The sequence below is a fragment of the Amphibalanus amphitrite genome, unplaced genomic scaffold (genome assembly GCF_019059575.1).
Source record: "Amphibalanus amphitrite isolate SeventyFive unplaced genomic scaffold, NRLGWU_Aamphi_draft 000511F_arrow, whole genome shotgun sequence".
NCBI classification, from domain to species: domain Eukaryota; kingdom Metazoa; phylum Arthropoda; class Thecostraca; order Balanomorpha; family Balanidae; genus Amphibalanus; species Amphibalanus amphitrite.
The window spans coordinates 164,233-184,412 of NW_024882005.1; positions in this window are offsets into that span (position 1 = coordinate 164,233).

Consider the following 20,180-nt stretch of genomic DNA (forward strand, 5'->3'; position numbering starts at 1 on the left):
AAAGCATGACATCTTGAAACGCTCACCAATTCTACATACAGTTAACAAGCAATTTTAAAGTTCTTTATGTGGTTGTGTAGAGAAAAGACGGCGCTACAAAACTGCAATCTCGGATTTTCGAAATTTTGGGATTTTGACCCCAAAAAATAAAAAATTGATTTTTTTAGAAAAACTCAAAAAATTTCCCAAAAATTTTCGAATTTCGAAAAAAACGGATTATTTGTAATAGTCCCTGCGCTCTTCGATATACATACCAAATTTTAGATCGATACCTCTTTTTTTGGCCAAGTAATAGCGAAAAAAACCGTTAAAAATTGATGACGTTTAATTTTTGAACTCAATTTTTAGCGATTTTAGACCACGTAGGGAAAAACAAAGACCACCATTGAACTCCCCGTGATGAGCTGCATCGAATCGATTCCCATTTTATGCAAAAATATCAACTTTGAAAGTTGACCTAATTTGACCTGACCTTGCCCTGACCTTGACCTGGCCTTGACCAAAACGTGACCTAAGCTGGCGCAAAAACTATAAGTAATGAAAAAAATTATCTTAGTTGCGAAAACCTTAGGAGTTGCATCACCCCCCCCCCCCCCCCCTGTGCTGACTAGGCCAAAGATATAATCGGAGCAGGTGCAACCATTTTTCGTGTGCCCTCCCCCCGTCCACAGTACGTCAGCGACCCACGTGTTTGACTATTATATATATATATATATATATATATATATATATATATATATATATATATATATATATATATATATATAATATTATGGACACTGCAAAACCGTCACCAGCCCACCAGTGCCATCAACACACCCGTCACCGACCCACCAGTCCCATCAACACACCCGTCACCGACCCACTAGACCCATCAACACACCCGTCACCGACCCACCAGTCCCATCGACACACCCGTCACCGACCCACCAGTCCCATCAACACACCCGTCACCGACCCACCAGTCCCATTTGTTCCACGAGGCTAGTCCGCGACAAAAACGCCACGCTCGGCCAAAAAACTTCCGCAAGGAGCATGGATGTCATCATGGAACGAATGAGGGTCTGTTTGTAGCGTGTCCGGGCTGAATTGTAAGCAGGAATGACGAACAGTGTTAGCCTTCTTGCTCAGCCGAGGGATCGGATGTCTCTGTTCGCCCGATCCTCTCGCGACCAGAACTGCAGTAGGTTATCAGTACACAACACTACTCCCACTGGTCCTTGGCCATCCAACAATCGACAGAACAGGAACTGAGCGGGTAAGGGAGTTGATGCCCTCCGTATTTAATATTGATGGGATCGGAACACCCATCGCCTTAGGTGATGATAATTCAACGACCCTAGATACCAGCTCCGTGCAGAGTCTGAGTCGGGTACAAACAAAAACATGCGGGGGCAAGAAACACAGGCATACAGATTCAATCGCTGAACACTCGCTCTCTCTATATATGTACTACGATACTGGCCCTCGCCCTGACAGGGCATTTTTCATAACACGGCCTGGCAGGGGGGGGGTCGATGCGACCCCCCCTCGCGATTGGCTCCTATGGCACCTAGAAACACCAAATTTGGTAGGTAGGTGGGCCCCCTGGAGTTCTCGCCCCTGTGCAAATTTGGTTGCTCTAGGTCAATATTTAGGGGGGTTTTGGGGGGTATCAATGTAAAAATTTCGCTAAAAAAAGGTCAAAAGTTTTTCGCTTATAACTTTTGATCTAAATAAGATAGAGCAAAAAGAAAAGCACCAGTGAACTCAGCACGTCAAGGCGCGTCGAACGATATACTTTTTAGCTTGCGTAAGTGTACTTTAAGTTTTTCTTAAATTTTAAGTAAACTTAAAATATACATTAAGTTCAAGTTAACCAAATTGCATCATATCGCATATCATTCGATTCGGCTGATCACCAGGAACACAATGATACCATTTTTTAAGCTCTAGCGTCATTATGTGCCAAGTTATTGGCAAAAACGTCATTTGACCTCAGTTGACCTCATTTGACCTGACCCATGGATAAGTACACCAAACAACGAAGCGCCAAGTGACCTGCTGTTAATTACTATGGATTCAAAGCACAAAAGTGATAGAAAGAAGTAGATATCTCCAGTATTTTTGGAATTTAGTATTTTCCATAGGCTTAACATTACGACGTAATGACCTCTAACTGACCTCAGGTCAGTGACCTCAAAAAACCCGAACTATATGTTATACAACTCGGTGAACTTAGCACATCCTGAAAGTTTGAAGGAAATCAGTCCAAAACTGTGAGTTGGACAGGTGCAAAAAGAAAATTGAAATTTGACCATGACCTTGTACCGGTTTTTCTGACCTGGTGACCTGACCCAAGGTCACCCGGACCGGAAATTTTCAGGTTATATGTAAAAAGGTTGCCCCATAGGCTGTGCCAAATTTGGCGGCGCTGTGCGCCGCCGTTTTTACGCTTTCTTCGAAAAACCTTAGGGGGGGTCGCATCGACCCCCCCCCCCCTGCCAGGGCGAGGGCTGGAGAGTTGCGAGGAAAAATCGCTGATAATGCGATTTTACGAATGCCAGCTCTTTTAGTATGCTATTTTGACAACACCGATTACGACGATGATTCGCCCAACATAGGGTACAGGTCGCTTCTACGGACCGTTGTAGCCGACCAGGATCATTAGCTCGGATGCCAGCTCGAATTGCTTTCAGTCTGAGACCGTTCGGGAAACATGTCCATCCGGCATCCACTCCTGGCAGTGATCAGAGAACCGTTCACCTATCTCTTTCACGCCCTTCTCCGTCGCGCTGAGTGCACTCGGCCATCCTGAGGGGCAGTGCAGTCGGGGTCATCCTCAGGACTCACAGCCATGAAGATCAGCCGGATCGCGCGGCGGCCGGCGTCCCGCTCGGGTGGTCGTGGCGGCGCAGCAGATCGGTCTGATGAGCTGTTCCGCCGCAGCAGATCGGTCTGATGAGCTGTTCCGCGTGGCGCGGCGCGTTCCGGTCGCCGCCCCGCCGCCGGCCCACTTCCGCCGTCGGCAGTGAGCGATGAGACGGACCGGTGCACGCCGTCTGCGTCCGCGCCACGCCCGGTAGCTGGTAAACAAGTCCCGGTCCGCCGCGGCCCGGTCCCCGACTCCAGATCCCAGGCCTCAGGCCGTGGCTCGCCACATGCTCCGCACGATAGTATGGATTCCCGCCGTGAACAGAGCGCATTTGAAACCGACTAATGCTGCACACAACTCCGACACATATTTATTCGACAACTCAACAAATAACATCAACAGGCAGTACGACTACCAGCTGCTGTCTCAGAGCAGTTTTCTAGCAGCTGCTGCCCCTGAACAGATCTCTCAGCTGTGAGCTGGCATCCCTGAACTGTTTGTTCCCTGAGGAGCTGCCGTATTGGTATGGATGGCGCGGGGTCCCTCAGCTGCACTGCACGTATAGGGCCATCAGCGCAGAAGAGGGACTCCTGGGAGTTCATGTGGTCACACACAGAGAGGTACAGCCCGCCGACTCGTCACGGCCCATGTTTCCGCAGGCGATGTCGCCCACTGTCTCGTTACGCTCGGAAAACGTGGAGCGCAGGTCTGTCACCGACAGAGACGCGGAGGGCACCGAGGAACAGTCCAACGGTTTCCAAACACAATAGGTCTAATGCATCTCTGGGCGACCATTATCTGTAAACGGTCACTGAACGTCATGCAGTAGTCCTCTGCCCTCCTCCTATCGACCTGGCCAGAACTACAAATTCCTGTGTCTATTGCATGAGCTCACCCTCGATGTTCAAACAAATAGTCAGAATTCAGGGCGCAAGAACTTGAGGTCGAGACTAGCCGCGACCCGCGACTATATGGCCGATCCAGAGCTGGCTTACTATAGTTACTTAACACGCTGGGCAAACTAATGTTCATGCTAATGTAACGCTGGCGCGTTTCATTTTCCCTCCCCAAATCAACCCGTTCCAAAATTCATCCTTCATAACAGCAGCGCGCCGGCGACCAGACACCGCTGACCCGCCGACCATCTGGCCGACACCGGACGGCAGGACAAACACGGATCTGAGACTGCGCCGCCAAACGCCATTATCCTGCGGCCCTTACAGAGCCGTCTCACCGCCGCTGACCGTGGAAGGGTCCAGCAATGGGTCCCAACCCCGGTCAAGGGGGGCCGGGGGGACGGATGGACGCAGGCCCCCAGGCACGCAGCCTCCTACGCGCGGCGAACGGACACCGTCAGTCTGGGAAACAGGACACGACAGCGCCGCTGCGGCAGCGGGAGGCCGGGGCGCCCGGGACCAAATTGACCACCGGTATCACACTTCAAAGGCAATTTCTTCAAAACACGGCTCGAAATAGCACATTTCCAGGATGTGCCGAGACTGGCGCCGACAATCAGCATCGTGAAACTGGGACAGCCGACGGAGTGACAATATCCAAATTCCAGCATGGCACGGCACATCCGCATTCCCGGGCCCATCTTCCCACGCTGGCAAACCTGGCCGGAGGCTACGCATCGCCAGGGGCAGAAGATTCGAATTCACCTATCGGCGCCAGAATATTTGAAGGGAGGAGGAGCACCCAGAGAGGATAGCAGTCACCATGGAAACGGCACGCCGGAGGCTGCACAGCGGAAAAACGCATACGTTTCGGCCCAACATGACGTTAAATTTAATAGAAATCTCACCCTTTCGGCAACCAGACTCAGCAGAAAATACAGAAGACTGGTTAGACGGACAGAAGACCTGGAAAATTGACCCTTACTAGAAATTGAGAGAGCAGCAGAACTCGGAAGAAAGAGGCGGAGCGAAGACAGCAACTCTAGAGACAGCCCGAGGCAGATGGAGCTCCAGCAAAACTTTGAGGATTTTGAGGAGAGTTCAGTTGGAGAGTCGGAGGCGTTGGGGACCCTCACAGGCGGCAGTTCAGTTGGAGTTGGAGAGCTGGGAAGTGGAGTTCGGAGGTGGGCGAGACAGTCAGTTTGTAGCGGCAGGATGGAGAAGGACAGGCGATGGAGGGAGTGAGTTCGAGCGGAGAGGAGAGTTTGAGAGGAGGAGTCGGCGGTGATAGTTCTGGAGGAGGAGGATGGAGGACTGCCTGCCACTGGAGGACTCTGCGCCGCTCCGCCGTTCTGCCGCCCGCCACCACCGCTCCGCGGGCTGCCGCCAACTCTGCCACCCGTCCGTCGTCGCTGTGCCGCCCGCCGCCAAATCTGCTGCCTGCCCTGCCGTCAGCCCTGTCGTCCACAGCCAACAGCTAAGCGGTAGGTCGGCACTGGAGGTCATAAAGCTGCTTTCCTATCATAATCCTTCCCCAATGTGCCCCGCCTGCTGCCCCGGTTTTTCTCTCGCCCCGGGGATGTAATTTTATTTAGGCCCGTTTGGGGGGGGGGGGAGATCTGTACGTATGCGTGAGCGTGTGAACTTGTATGATTGAGCGGCCTTGCGCCTTGATCTGGAGATCAAAAATGGGGGTGGCTGGGACATGTTATGTACGTATGTGTGAGCGTGTAATTGTTGAATGAGTTAACGGCATTGCGCCTTGCTGTATAGGGTATCGAAAGGGGGTGGTTGGGATTATGTATCATTTTGTCACTTAAATCAAATTGGCAAACTTGTCAAAAGCGGGGTATGACTGGTCTTGAATGTGTGCGTGCGTGAGTGTAAATGTGAGCGCCTGGGCGCATCAGAGTGACGGACCATTGGGACGAAATTTGACCTTCATTACGCAAAAGGCGGTAAAACTTTCTTCAAAATGCGTGTGATGTTCAGCTACGTTCGTCTCGGTTACTCCAGCCGGTTGTCTAATATTCAGTTGCAGGGTCGAAGGACGGCACTTTATGTAGTAGCTATTTTAGTTTAAAGTTGACATAGGTAATCTGGCACTCTGTTTTGGGGATCGGCTCAGTTCTTTATGGTTTATGGCTAGTTTAAGTCTAGATTTTGCTTATCTTTGAAAACTCGGTCGTTTCACTGCTAGTTTCTCTTCCTTCGTTTTGGTTGAATATATCTTGGAAAAGTACTCACATCTGTTGGGGCTATTTGGGAGGGAAACATGAATGGATTAACTTGACGAGATGAAAGTGCTGAAGGAGAGAATGAGAGAATTCGGACTTCGGAGAGAATGGGAGGGCCGAGTAGAACACCGTTTCTGACACCGTTCACACGTCGGCATGTTTTTTTTTTTGGAACACAGGCACCGGTGGGAGGTCACACTACATCATACTGGGTTGCTGTTGTCCTCGTGGTTGTTGTTTGATAGAGCTCTGATTCGAGACCGTCAAAGTAAACAGGCATTTGCGTCAGTAGTACTGTCAGGTTTTTCGTAATTATGTGGCCGGATGTATTATTTAATTATTCAGCACGATTTAGTATTCATCACGAAATTTTATTATTTATTATTTAGCACGATGGGATTCAATTAATTTTGATGCAGTGCAAATCGACGTGCGTTGCAGCATATACTCGATCGCTTCAATGTCTGGTAAACGTTGTTTATTTCTCACTAGCTGCAAATTAATGTAACGTCATGTTTTGAGTGTTTAGTCGCGAAACTCCGTGCGTATACCTCAATTCGGTATAAAGCGTAATTCAGCACTGAACGGTTCGTGTCAATTCTGGGTCTCATGCAAGGTTGACATGTGAAACAAAGCCCATCAAAGCCCTTACCTTGTTGACGATAAACAATTTGTCAATTCCGGCGGGTTGAGTGCCCGAGCTCGAGCAAAAGCCAGTCAAATTTGATGTAAATTAATGTAAGCCCGAGATGAGCTTAGTAACTTGACGAATCAGTTGTGATTTGAATTATACTTTAGTGGCCGGCATTTTTCCGCTCCACTTTCATTTAATCGCAATGTGACCTACATGTGAAATTAACGTGCTCTGCTTAACAGTTAACGTTACGTGGTCTGTAATTCCGTTAATCGTATCCCACAATCATCATTTAATTTCACGATTCTGATCGAGTGTAGTCAGAACGATTTTTCTAAGTTGAACTTTAAAATTTGCCCGAACGCCGCTCATTATCTCCGACAATTAACGACGATATCAATACCGTTTATAACCGATTTAAATGTCCCTGCCCGCGCCGTCTGGACCCATCAGCCGGCTGCGGCGGCCGACCCGGCTAATCCCCAGGAATGAGTGTGAAGGAGGGGGTGTCCCGCCCGTGGGGAGGGGTTACCTGGCGGCTGGTCAGACGGTGACGCCGGCGGTGGGGGGCCGGCGCCGGTCGAGAGAAGCGGCCATCTTTGGGCACCCGGTCGGTCTCGGCCGCCGGTCCTGCGGCGGCTAGAGCAATTAACGCGTGCCACTGGCCGTCCAGCGCGGGTTCACAGGGAAACTGGGATGGGGCGCTTATAGGTCCGACGGCGGCACACGATCACTCGACGCGGTGGTAGAGCACCGACTGAAGACGGATCATGAATGCGACGCGTGTAAGAATGTGATCTATCGACATTCCACCTTTCCTATCAGTCTTCTCCGAGTGATCGTTAATGCAGTTTCTGAGTGTCAGCCAGTCGCTCTGTCGGCTTGTCGGCCTGTCAGTCCGTCAGTTTGCCGTTCACGGTCTGATGGTCTGTTGGTTTGATGGTACGTCGGTCTGTCAGTAGGGCAGTCTGTCTGTCTGTCTGTCTGTCTGTCTGTCTGTATGTATGTCTTTCTCTCTTCTCTCTCTTCCCTCTCCATCTCACTTTCTTTCTCTCTCTCTCTCTCTCTCTCTCTCTCTCTCTCTCTCTTTCTCTCTCCCTCTCTCTCTCTATCTCCCTCTCTCTCTCTCTCTCTCTCTCTCTCTCTCTCTCCCTCTCTCTCCCATTCATGGACCCCAACACGCGTTTCATGTCGTCAGTCGGTATCCGAGATTGTGTCGTCGGGTCTACTGCGAGTGCGTATATGACGTCACGGAGGAGGTGCTGTCTCGGGACGCGTGAGGACGGACCCCAACCCGCGGGCGCGGCGACGCCCGGGCCGGACGGGCTCGGCCGTGCTAATGATCAGGGGATCGGCGGGTGACCCTCGCTGCTCGCACCGCGCTGGGGTGCGGGATAACAATGGCTGAGCCGAACCCGCAGTCAGAGGTGACCTGTGGCCCACTGAGAGCGGCTATCACTGCACGGACCGTCGAGTCATTAACAATTATACCCGGATTGACATAAACATTACCGATGATTGAACTAGGGACAGGCATCGATTGCAACCTCCAACTGTTTGAGCCGGACAATGTTTTTTTTTACAAATGGGGTGAGGTAATGCTTTATCAGAGTTATATGGTTTGTCGAAATTAGAACACGGTCTTTTATCGCACTACAAATTGCTTATCGGTAAAACTCGAGGAAAGGAAGTTTAGATAAATCGTATCTAAGTAAGAGGTACTATATTAGGGAATAATTCGGGGCTGCGAGGCCAGTCTATGCGTGTCGTACCCCCGTGTACGTTGTGTTCACCGACACGGTTATCTACACTTACGAGTGATGGGAAACAGGGACGGGTTATTGTCTGGGTTGATCGATTGAATGTGCAATTATGATTGATCTGATAGCGTTTGGGCCGAAGTTCACTTTAAACGTACAAATAGGATTATTGGTTAAAGCATCAGTGGCAGGGGGTTTAACGTTGGTGATTTAGAGGTGCTTAATTTTAGCGATTGGTTTGTTCCGGAACGGTAGGTTAAAACGGCTGGGTTACAGGGGGAATACTGCTTTCTGAATAGGTTAGGTCGGAGAAGGATCTGGTATTGGATCTGGTGATCTGGAAACTGGCCTGATGCGGTAAATAAGGGGCAAGGGAAATAAGTATGTATGGAGGTCGGTTCAGGGGAACCAGGTCATTGTACGGTTACTGGGAGCGGGCTCCAGTTGAAGTAGACGCTAGGGCTATGTTGATAGGTGGTTTGTAGCTCAAAGGATCGTTAGGCGATGAAGATGCTACGAAATTCGGGATTAGATAGGTTTTGCTTTAGGTTCTCTATAAAAATTGATAAATCGACGGCTCAACAATGGTGATCGCGGGCGACGCGCGCAACATGTTTTGCTCTTGCATGGTCGTTCTCGTTCGATGTCTCGGGCGGTTTCTACGGCGTAAGACGGGCAAAATAAATAGCCGTGTCGCGGTCACGGCTAAGGCTCAAGGGAGAGGGGAAGAGAGTTGGACTCTACAAAGCAGGGAAAATCCGGCCTGGCATTAGATTCTCCCTTGATGTTAGGTTTTAGGCCTCCGCTGTCGTTTTTTTACTAGCTTGAGTCGGAGACGGGATAGATTAGACAAGTCAGATCATGCCTGCGATCGTTAAACTTATGTCGCCACTGAACGAGACGTTGTTGAAATTGTAAGGATAGATTAGGATCAGTGCTGGTATTTAGGAATTATTTGGGAAGGGGAGGTTATGACCATTTTTTTTTTTATTTTGGGAGCAGGCTGCTCATGTGTTCTATCTTGGCGGCAGGGTGATCCGCAGCCTAATACACCAGCTACGTTTTTACATGGGCAGGGAAACGACATCTAACAAGCTTGCATTAACTTGTCACTGTGCACCACTGGGGGGGAGTTAGGTAAAGAGGGAGGGAGCGGACTGATAGTCTGGCGTTTTTCGTGTGTGTGAGATGTGTGTTTGAGTGCATGATTATGCTACGTTAGGTTATGTTTTTAGGTTAGGTAGGTTAGGTTAGGCTAGGTTAGAGTGAGTCGAAGTGTGAATGTGGTATATCCAGTGGGAGGTACCCCTCCGTGCAGTGGCCGGGATGTGACTGTGATGTGAAGTGTCGTTTCTTCTGTTTCAAGTAAACGTATTTAAAGGGGGGTCCCAACCGGGTTGAGAGAGAGCCTCGGGCAGCCAGCCTGATTAAATTATCCTCTTTGAATGCCCATAACCCAATGACCCATCACCGTACAGTTGTAGCAGCCTATATGCCCCAGTGACTGACCAGCCTCGCAAATCTCTAACAAATAAAATATCTTGCAGCCGAGCCCCGCTACAAGAAATTTGGCGCCCAACGTGGGGGATGGCCATGTCCTGGAGGCACGAAGTCGGTGGGCTGACACGCATAGCCGAACCGAAAAGTTGCAGGTCAAAAGTTCGACTGGATTGACCGTAAAAGGTAATTTTTATAAGTAACACAATCTTCTGCAACTTGGGGCTGCAACGGGAACCATGAGTGACAGTTTGAACGGCGGATGACGATGTTGAAGGAATGAGCATGGTTATCTCGAAGATGTTGAAAGTGGACCTCAATCTCAAAGGCGGATGTTTTGCAGTAAAAAGATAGATTTTTATGTTGTCGGGGCACATGTTTCATAGTATCATTGGCTGGCTAAGGGCGACTGATGATATGAAGATGTTGTAGTATTGAGCAGTAATATCTTGAAAGATGTTGTAGGCCTGAACGTTTTACCCAGGAGGAGGTGGAAAGCTGAACTGAATCACCTAAGAAGGCTTTTAGCAGTTGTATCGTAAAGATGGGCGGTTTTATGTTTGGTAATATTAGTATTGAAAACTGTCTGGCTGAGGAGATATGAAGATGTTGTAGGATTGAGTATTATATCCAGGAAGATGTTGAAAGGCAGAACTCAATCACCGGAGGCAACGGCGGCAACAGAAGCAGGGCGGCGGAGATGGACGGGAGACAGCGGACAACCTCTGGCTTTCGAAAACGGGTGGCTGGTCCATTCAGTGGCCCGCAAACGTTGGCCACGGAGTCGAAGCTAAAATGTTCCGGCTCTGTCAGCAGGGATCCGTCGGGCTGACGTCATCCCGCAGCAGCTATCGAGAGGAAGGAGAAAGGAGAAGACACGAAACCGGACCTGACGGAGAGGGAGTGTGAGGAGCTGAGACAACTGGAGCGGACTGAAGGGAGCTGATGACGTCGAAGATGCAAGAGGGGGCGTCAACCGGTTCCAGTCCGGACGGAGGCGAGACCATTACGGAGGCGAGGACGCAGCAGAATGACATCAATCGGCTGCACCGTCATCACCGGGCTGCTTTCCGGCGCCACCCCTTTCCCGTTTCTCTACTGCAGGGCTGCTGAGCATGCTGATGCTGTCATCAGGACGGAGCTGGAGCCGGCGAAGGTGACAGCCGGGGTGCGCCGCCCACCGCATGGGCGGTACTGCGGCGCGCTCAACCGACTACAGGAGGCGGTGGAAGGAAGGCGGAGCTGGCGGAAACAGCTTCAGGGGCAGTGATCACCTGTCCCTGATCAGCTGCACAGCCGGCTCTACTGACTGCACGAATGGGGCGCCCAACGGACGGAGCAGGTGTTGGAGGTGACCGAAGCAAGGCCCTATGTGACCAAAGGCTACTACAGCATTAGAGCCTAGGCCTGGTCGTCGGGGCCAGCAACCTGGCCCGCCATTAGAAGGGCAGTAACGAAACAAGGAACTAAAGAGCCAATGTAAAATTCCAATGTGTGCTACTAGCGTGTAACATGATGCTGTGTGTTTTGTGCTGATGTTCTTAGGGGCAACCACGTCAGCTGAGTTCGTTGTCGCTAGCTGCTAAATGAAAAAGGGATAGGCAAACATAAAATCGTTGTCGACGAATGTTATGTAACTGCGTGTGTGTTTCATGTGTATGATAGGTAGCAAACAAGCTGCAATGGTGCACCCCGAGGTGAGTGAGGAGACCAGCGGGCAGGGGTAAGTCCTCGTCCTGCCACATCCTTCTGTTGACGCTAATTCACCACCCACCTCATCTAACCATACGTCTCTCAGGTTTCATCATCTCCCCTCAAGGTCTTTGCAGCCGGCTCCAACCCCGAGTCGCGGGGGCGCGACTCAAAGAAGATGGTTATGAAAATGTAACGCTGGCGCGTTTCATTTTCCCTCCCCAAATCAACCCGTTCCAAAATTCATCCTTCATAACAGCAGCGCGCCGGCGACCGGACACCGCTGACCCGCCGACCATCTGGCCGACACCGGACGGCAGGACAAACACGGATCTGAGACTGCGCCGCCAAACGCCATTATCCTGCGGCCCTTACAGAGCCGTCTCACCGCCGCTGACCGTGGAAGGGTCCAGCAATGGGTCCCAACCCCGGTCAAGGGGGGCCGGGGGGACGGATGGACGCAGGCCCCCAGGCACGCAGCCTCCTACGCGCGGCGAACGGACACCGTCAGTCTGGGAAACAGGACACGACAGCGCCGCTGCGGCAGCGGGAGGCCGGGGCGCCCGGGACCAAATTGACCACCGGTATCACACTTCAAAGGCAATTTCTTCAAAACACGGCTCGAAATAGCACATTTCCAGGATGTGCCGAGACTGGCGCCGACAATCAGCATCGTGAAACTGGGACAGCCGACGGAGTGACAATATCCAAATTCCAGCATGGCACGGCACATCCGCATTCCCGGGCCCATCTTCCCACGCTGGCAAACCTGGCCGGAGGCTACGCATCGCCAGGGGCAGAAGATTCGAATTCACCTATCGGCGCCAGAATATTTGAAGGGAGGAGGAGCACCCAGAGAGGATAGCAGTCACCATGGAAACGGCACGCCGGAGGCTGCACAGCGGAAAAACGCATACGTTTCGGCCCAACATGACGTTAAATTTAATAGAAATCTCACCCTTTCGGCAACCAGACTCAGCAGAAAATACAGAAGACTGGTTAGACGGACAGAAGACCTGGAAAATTGACCCTTACTAGAAATTGAGAGAGCAGCAGAACTCGGAAGAAAGAGGCGGAGCGAAGACAGCAACTCTAGAGACAGCCCGAGGCAGATGGAGCTCCAGCAAAACTTTGAGGATTTTGAGGAGAGTTCAGTTGGAGAGTCGGAGGCGTTGGGGACCCTCACAGGCGGCAGTTCAGTTGGAGTTGGAGAGCTGGGAAGTGGAGTTCGGAGGTGGGCGAGACAGTCAGTTTGTAGCGGCAGGATGGAGAAGGACAGGCGATGGAGGGAGTGAGTTCGAGCGGAGAGGAGAGTTTGAGAGGAGGAGTCGGCGGTGATAGTTCTGGAGGAGGAGGATGGAGGACTGCCTGCCACTGGAGGACTCTGCGCCGCTCCGCCGTTCTGCCGCCCGCCACCACCGCTCCGCGGGCTGCCGCCAACTCTGCCACCCGTCCGTCGTCGCTGTGCCGCCCGCCGCCAAATCTGCTGCCTGCCCTGCCGTCAGCCCTGTCGTCCACAGCCAACAGCTAAGCGGTAGGTCGGCACTGGAGGTCATAAAGCTGCTTTCCTATCATAATCCTTCCCCAATGTGCCCCGCCTGCTGCCCCGGTTTTTCTCTCGCCCCGGGGATGTAATTTTATTTAGGCCCGTTTGGGGGGGGGGGAGATCTGTACGTATGCGTGAGCGTGTGAACTTGTATGATTGAGCGGCCTTGCGCCTTGATCTGGAGATCAAAAATGGGGGTGGCTGGGACATGTTATGTACGTATGTGTGAGCGTGTAATTGTTGAATGAGTTAACGGCATTGCGCCTTGCTGTATAGGGTATCGAAAGGGGGTGGTTGGGATTATGTATCATTTTGTCACTTAAATCAAATTGGCAAACTTGTCAAAAGCGGGGTATGACTGGTCTTGAATGTGTGCGTGCGTGAGTGTAAATGTGAGCGCCTGGGCGCATCAGAGTGACGGACCATTGGGACGAAATTTGACCTTCATTACGCAAAAGGCGGTAAAACTTTCTTCAAAATGCGTGTGATGTTCAGCTACGTTCGTCTCGGTTACTCCAGCCGGTTGTCTAATATTCAGTTGCAGGGTCGAAGGACGGCACTTTATGTAGTAGCTATTTTAGTTTAAAGTTGACATAGGTAATCTGGCACTCTGTTTTGGGGATCGGCTCAGTTCTTTATGGTTTATGGCTAGTTTAAGTCTAGATTTTGCTTATCTTTGAAAACTCGGTCGTTTCACTGCTAGTTTCTCTTCCTTCGTTTTGGTTGAATATATCTTGGAAAAGTACTCACATCTGTTGGGGCTATTTGGGAGGGAAACATGAATGGATTAACTTGACGAGATGAAAGTGCTGAAGGAGAGAATGAGAGAATTCGGACTTCGGAGAGAATGGGAGGGCCGAGTAGAACACCGTTTCTGACACCGTTCACACGTCGGCATGTTTTTTTTTTGGAACACAGGCACCGGTGGGAGGTCACACTACATCATACTGGGTTGCTGTTGTCCTCGTGGTTGTTGTTTGATAGAGCTCTGATTCGAGACCGTCAAAGTAAACAGGCATTTGCGTCAGTAGTACTGTCAGGTTTTTCGTAATTATGTGGCCGGATGTATTATTTAATTATTCAGCACGATTTAGTATTCATCACGAAATTTTATTATTTATTATTTAGCACGATGGGATTCAATTAATTTTGATGCAGTGCAAATCGACGTGCGTTGCAGCATATACTCGATCGCTTCAATGTCTGGTAAACGTTGTTTATTTCTCACTAGCTGCAAATTAATGTAACGTCATGTTTTGAGTGTTTAGTCGCGAAACTCCGTGCGTATACCTCAATTCGGTATAAAGCGTAATTCAGCACTGAACGGTTCGTGTCAATTCTGGGTCTCATGCAAGGTTGACATGTGAAACAAAGCCCATCAAAGCCCTTACCTTGTTGACGATAAACAATTTGTCAATTCCGGCGGGTTGAGTGCCCGAGCTCGAGCAAAAGCCAGTCAAATTTGATGTAAATTAATGTAAGCCCGAGATGAGCTTAGTAACTTGACGAATCAGTTGTGATTTGAATTATACTTTAGTGGCCGGCATTTTTCCGCTCCACTTTCATTTAATCGCAATGTGACCTACATGTGAAATTAACGTGCTCTGCTTAACAGTTAACGTTACGTGGTCTGTAATTCCGTTAATCGTATCCCACAATCATCATTTAATTTCACGATTCTGATCGAGTGTAGTCAGAACGATTTTTCTAAGTTGAACTTTAAAATTTGCCCGAACGCCGCTCATTATCTCCGACAATTAACGACGATATCAATACCGTTTATAACCGATTTAAATGTCCCTGCCCGCGCCGTCTGGACCCATCAGCCGGCTGCGGCGGCCGACCCGGCTAATCCCCAGGAATGAGTGTGAAGGAGGGGGTGTCCCGCCCGTGGGGAGGGGTTACCTGGCGGCTGGTCAGACGGTGACGCCGGCGGTGGGGGGCCGGCGCCGGTCGAGAGAAGCGGCCATCTTTGGGCACCCGGTCGGTCTCGGCCGCCGGTCCTGCGGCGGCTAGAGCAATTAACGCGTGCCACTGGCCGTCCAGCGCGGGTTCACAGGGAAACTGGGATGGGGCGCTTATAGGTCCGACGGCGGCACACGATCACTCGACGCGGTGGTAGAGCACCGACTGAAGACGGATCATGAATGCGACGCGTGTAAGAATGTGATCTATCGACATTCCACCTTTCCTATCAGTCTTCTCCGAGTGATCGTTAATGCAGTTTCTGAGTGTCAGCCAGTCGCTCTGTCGGCTTGTCGGCCTGTCAGTCCGTCAGTTTGCCGTTCACGGTCTGATGGTCTGTTGGTTTGATGGTACGTCGGTCTGTCAGTAGGGCAGTCTGTCTGTCTGTCTGTCTGTCTGTCTGTCTGTATGTATGTCTTTCTCTCTTCTCTCTCTTCCCTCTCCATCTCACTTTCTTTCTCTCTCTCTCTCTCTCTCTCTCTCTCTCTCTCTCTCTCTCTCTCTCTTTCTCTCTCCCTCTCTCTCTCTCTATCTCCCTCTCTCTCTCTCTCTCTCTCTCTCTCTCTCTCTCTCTCTCTCTCTCTCTCTCTCTCTCCCTCTCTCTCCCATTCATGGACCCCAACACGCGTTTCATGTCGTCAGTCGGTATCCGAGATTGTGTCGTCGGGTCTACTGCGAGTGCGTATATGACGTCACGGAGGAGGTGCTGTCTCGGGACGCGTGAGGACGGACCCCAACCCGCGGGCGCGGCGACGCCCGGGCCGGACGGGCTCGGCCGTGCTAATGATCAGGGGATCGGCGGGTGACCCTCGCTGCTCGCACCGCGCTGGGGTGCGGGATAACAATGGCTGAGCCGAACCCGCAGTCAGAGGTGACCTGTGGCCCACTGAGAGCGGCTATCACTGCACGGACCGTCGAGTCATTAACAATTATACCCGGATTGACATAAACATTACCGATGATTGAACTAGGGACAGGCATCGATTGCAACCTCCAACTGTTTGAGCCGGACAATGTTTTTTTTTTACAAATGGGGTGAGGTAATGCTTTATCAGAGTTATATGGTTTGTCGAAATTAGAACACGGTCTTTTATCGCACTACAAATTGCTTATCGGTAAAACTCGAGGAAAGGAAGTTTAGATAAATCGTATCTAAGTAAGAGGTACTATATTAGGGAATAATTCGGGGCTGCGAGGCCAGTCTATGCGTGTCGTACCCCCGTGTACGTTGTGTTCACCGACACGGTTATCTACACTTACGAGTGATGGGAAACAGGGACGGGTTATTGTCTGGGTTGATCGATTGAATGTGCAATTATGATTGATCTGATAGCGTTTGGGCCGAAGTTCACTTTAAACGTACAAATAGGATTATTGGTTAAAGCATCAGTGGCAGGGGGTTTAACGTTGGTGATTTAGAGGTGCTTAATTTTAGCGATTGGTTTGTTCCGGAACGGTAGGTTAAAACGGCTGGGTTACAGGGGGAATACTGCTTTCTGAATAGGTTAGGTCGGAGAAGGATCTGGTATTGGATCTGGTGATCTGGAAACTGGCCTGATGCGGTAAATAAGGGGCAAGGGAAATAAGTATGTATGGAGGTCGGTTCAGGGGAACCAGGTCATTGTACGGTTACTGGGAGCGGGCTCCAGTTGAAGTAGACGCTAGGGCTATGTTGATAGGTGGTTTGTAGCTCAAAGGATCGTTAGGCGATGAAGATGCTACGAAATTCGGGATTAGATAGGTTTTGCTTTAGGTTCTCTATAAAAATTGATAAATCGACGGCTCAACAATGGTGATCGCGGGCGACGCGCGCAACATGTTTTGCTCTTGCATGGTCGTTCTCGTTCGATGTCTCGGGCGGTTTCTACGGCGTAAGACGGGCAAAATAAATAGCCGTGTCGCGGTCACGGCTAAGGCTCAAGGGAGAGGGGAAGAGAGTTGGACTCTACAAAGCAGGGAAAATCCGGCCTGGCATTAGATTCTCCCTTGATGTTAGGTTTTAGGCCTCCGCTGTCGTTTTTTTACTAGCTTGAGTCGGAGACGGGATAGATTAGACAAGTCAGATCATGCCTGCGATCGTTAAACTTATGTCGCCACTGAACGAGACGTTGTTGAAATTGTAAGGATAGATTAGGATCAGTGCTGGTATTTAGGAATTATTTGGGAAGGGGAGGTTATGACCATTTTTTTTTTTATTTTGGGAGCAGGCTGCTCATGTGTTCTATCTTGGCGGCAGGGTGATCCGCAGCCTAATACACCAGCTACGTTTTTACATGGGCAGGGAAACGACATCTAACAAGCTTGCATTAACTTGTCACTGTGCACCACTGGGGGGGAGTTAGGTAAAGAGGGAGGGAGCGGACTGATAGTCTGGCGTTTTTCGTGTGTGTGAGATGTGTGTTTGAGTGCATGATTATGCTACGTTAGGTTATGTTTTTAGGTTAGGTAGGTTAGGTTAGGCTAGGTTAGAGTGAGTCGAAGTGTGAATGTGGTATATCCAGTGGGAGGTACCCCTCCGTGCAGTGGCCGGGATGTGACTGTGATGTGAAGTGTCGTTTCTTCTGTTTCAAGTAAACGTATTTAAAGGGGGGTCCCAACCGGGTTGAGAGAGAGCCTCGGGCAGCCAGCCTGATTAAATTATCCTCTTTGAATGCCCATAACCCAATGACCCATCACCGTACAGTTGTAGCAGCCTATATGCCCCAGTGACTGACCAGCCTCGCAAATCTCTAACAAATAAAATATCTTGCAGCCGAGCCCCGCTACACTTGCCAGCTGTGTTGAGCTGTCAGTCTCTTTTTTTGTAGTGTCTGCAATTTAACCCTCGCCCGCACATGCCATTTTCCCATCCTAGAACGCACATGGGGGGAGGGGTTGCCACCCCCCCCCGCGCCATTTCGTTCCTGTTGGAGATAGAGCTTAGCGGTAAAGACCACAAAGATTCTTTGGGAAGAGACAAATCCAATGATACCCAGTTTTACCTTCTCAGGTCAGTCATTGACCTTCCAGGTCAGGTCAAACTAAAAAATGTTGCTGTTTTGGGTCACCGTTGGATATCAAGTGCGCTGCTTATCATATACCGATGACGATGCCGTTTTCTGGTGCCAAGCCAGCTAGAACCTCTTTGTCACACTACCCGACTAGATTTTTTGCTGCTGAGGTCATTTCAGGTCAAGTTAGGTCAAGGTCAATTATATGTGTTTGTATGTCTGTGTGTGTCTGTGCGTATACTGATGTGTGCACCGATTGTTTATGTGTCCATATTACATGAAATCATGATCTGAGAAGCTTTTACCAAAAATGCAGTCAAAAAACTTCACAAAAAGTAAATTCCGCTTGCCTAAAACGCAATTATTTTAGATGACCTAGGTTGACCTTGACCCTGACCTTGACATCTGTACATCGTCGAACAACATGTTCCATGATAGGTGGGAGGTAAGACTGGCAAAAAAGGCCGAAATCAAGGTGTCAAAAGCTCACAAGGCCCATAGTCAACGCAAGATGTTGAGAATTGGCCATTTGGCTCATGACATGACCTGAAAAACAAGGTCATATCTCCGAAACCAAAAACCACAGAAGCTTGAAATTTTCAGTGGACATCAAAAAAGGATAGAGGAGCAGCTATACGAAAAATCAGCCTTCTAGCTCTAAAATGTTGAGTGCAGAGCAGAAAGACTACCTGGGGGGGTGGCAACCTCCCCCCTCCCCCCATGTGCGGGCGAGGGTTAAATGGACCCTCCCACCTTAACATTAGTTTTGAGTTGAGATAGCCAAATTGGTGGCCATGGCCTGAAAATACCGGTTTGGGCACTCACAACATCGAAAAATGCTTTAATTCGGAGATATGGAATTTCAAACGTGCAGTTTTCGGATTCTAAGGGGCCAATGCATTGGTGTGCCCCCTTAGAATTTGTGACGTCAGCGGAGATCTAACGATTTTTAAATCTTTTACTAAAACGTTTGGTAGCACGCGGTGGTATATGCTGCTTTGCGCGCAACAAATGCCGCACTTTCAAATAAAGCGCTAGGAACAGCGGAGATCCCAAAAAGTAAACAATTGTAAAAGTTTAATATCTTGAAAACCGGTGAATATTTTTCGATGAAATTTGGTAGCTATTCGTTTTCGCTCTTTCTGAACCGAGCGACATCACTTTCATGCCAATTCATTAACATTTTTGAAGGTGGGAGGGTCCCTTTAACAAGTCTGAACTGTACGATGAATATACACTTAAGATCTTTACAGGTATACTCTGATGTGTTATGAGCCAGCTATGTGGAACGCTGCAGAGATGTGCATCGATTGCAAAAGTGGGGTGGATGGTGGGCATTGGTCAGTCAGCAATGACTCTTCGCTTTGCTATTGTTTGGCGTCCGAGCAAAACGGCCGACAACAATGAAATAGTTAAATGCGATAAAGAGAAATTCGCTGATTTTCCTAATAAAAAGGCACAGAAGAAATATTGATGCGTTGTAACTACCATGAGTTTTAATTAACGCTGCCAACGAGCGTTGTTATTCCGTCACATGGTAAAAATGGAACGGCATCAAATGAAAATTATTTTAGCTTAGTAGAAGGGAGCCACGATGAAGCCACTACCCAACTAGAACCTGGTAAGCATAGTACAGATTGCAAGTGCAGACCTCTTTTTCGGACAAATGCGGCAGACAGCTCCGAGCCTTTGTGGTATGCCTAAGGCCAAAGCGACAGTTACGCAGCCAGATTTCGGGAGCGTCAGTAGCAGTTGCCATATGTCAGCACTCAGCAGCGTCAAGTAGACTGCCCGCCGCCAAATGAGACACTTGGCCGGACAAGACAGTTTCATGGTCCATCCAGCCCTGACCAGCGACCCGTGACAAGACGGAAGTGGCCATCCAAGTTGAAGCCGTTCTCGGAATCTCACAGGCGGCTAAGCCCTTCGAGTACCCTAAGCCCTCGGTGACGGCCCGGATACAGGACGGTGACATCAGCTGTCGGGAGCGCGCCTATTCGATAGCGTATCGGTCGGCTGATTGGTCCCCCGGGTCGACCACGGGGCGTGGGGTACCGTCGGGTGTCGGACAGACAGCGGCCCCCTCTGCAGTTCACGGTGAATTTTTAA